General features: G+C 56.9%; 1 long non-coding RNA gene across 1 annotated transcript in view; it reads right to left on the reverse strand.

Annotated features, from left to right (window-relative positions):
* Positions 1-380: 380 nt before the first annotated feature.
* LOC106723834 overlaps positions 381-1,476 on the reverse strand; it is a 97,144-nt gene continuing 96,048 nt past the window's right edge. Inside the window, exon 3 of the long non-coding RNA XR_001359558.1 lies at positions 381-515. This is a non-coding gene — a long non-coding RNA (uncharacterized LOC106723834). The remainder of the gene's footprint in view (positions 516-1,476) is intronic.

The raw sequence follows: 1,476 nt of genomic DNA on the forward strand, positions 1-1,476 counted from the left end.
GGGAGGTGTATATCGTGGGTCCCATTTTACGGATGTGCACACTGAGCAGCCTGGCCCACGGAATGCCATCCAGAACCAGGCAAGGCAAGCACTTGACCTTGACATTGGAATGCTCACTCAGTGAGGCTGATTTCCGCTGAGGCAGCCTGCAAGGGCTGATGGGAAAGCAAAGCTCTCTCATTCTCATGCCTGAGGGGCACCAAGCCCTGCTGGCACCAACAATGCAGTTAAACCTCATGCATCTCTCACTGCGGCCCGTGAGCTTTCTAGAATGTTCCAAGAGCAACAGCCCAGCGTTCAGGCCTGCAGAACCACCGCGGCTTATGAGCTATAGCAGAGCAAATTGAAAGCCACCAGTGCTTACCTGCAGGCTGAGGGAAAGGAAGACGGTGGGCGGTCACTCCACTGGAACTCCAGGACCGGTGAGCACTGAGGCGTCTGTCCACTCCCAGGCCTGGGACAGGGGAGCAAGGCCCTGCCAGGGCCAGTCGGCATCCTTGGCCTTCAGACGTTGCCTGTAAGACACATGCCAATAGAACATTTATCTAATTGCCACTGCATCCATCCATTCATTTCTCTTTCATCCGACAAATATTAAGTACCTACTGTGTGCCAGGCACTCCTCTAGGCACAAAGGAAACCAATGAAATCTGTTCTAACAGGGGAGGGATGGGTAACCATCAGGGTCAATAGAGAGATGCATAGTATAACCTCTGAGATGGAAGTGCTAGGGAGGGAAGTGAAGCAGGGAGGGGCAGTAGGAGAAGGTGTCACTAATCAGAGGTGAAGAGAGGGAGGGAGGCAACCCCCGTGAATGACTCGGGGAAGAGCATTCCAAGCAGAGGGAACAGCAGGTGCAAAGGGCCTGGGGCTGGGTGTGCCCAGGAGACCAGCTGACTGCAGTGGAGTGAGGAAGGAAGTGACCGGGATGAGGTCAGAGAGGTGGCGGGGAGCGTTCTTTAGATCGTTGTAGGAGACAGGAGGGCTTGAGGCCACTGTGAGCCGACAGAAAGCCACCAGAGAGCTCTGAGCACGGAGGGCCAGGGTGTGACTTGCATTTCAACAAGATGGCCTGGCCACTGTGCTGAGAGTAGATGGAGAAGCCCTGAGAGGAGGAGCAGGGAGAGCAGCGTGGGCCCCTGCACTAGCCCAGCGGAGAGATGGGTGGGAGCAGCGGGGCTGGGATGCTGCCACTCCGCGTCTAGTCTGAGGGCACAGGCTACACACCTGTGGAAGGGCTGCATGTGGGTGTGAGAGGGATGCCTCCAGGGTGATGCCAGGCTTTTGGACTGCACAGTGGGAAGGGCTGGGGCTGGAACCGGCTGCAGGAAGAGCAGGTGTCAGGGCTGCTGGGCACGCACGTGGGGAGGCTGAGGCCGCAGCTGGATAAACGACTCAGGGGTTCATGGGAGATGCCCAAGCTGATGTGATGTATTTGGGAGTCTTCAGCTTACAGGGCCATTTAGAGCCCAGAGA

Source organism: Myotis brandtii, unplaced genomic scaffold (assembly GCF_000412655.1).
Source record: "Myotis brandtii unplaced genomic scaffold, ASM41265v1 scaffold657, whole genome shotgun sequence".
In the NCBI taxonomy this organism is placed as follows: domain Eukaryota; kingdom Metazoa; phylum Chordata; class Mammalia; order Chiroptera; family Vespertilionidae; genus Myotis; species Myotis brandtii.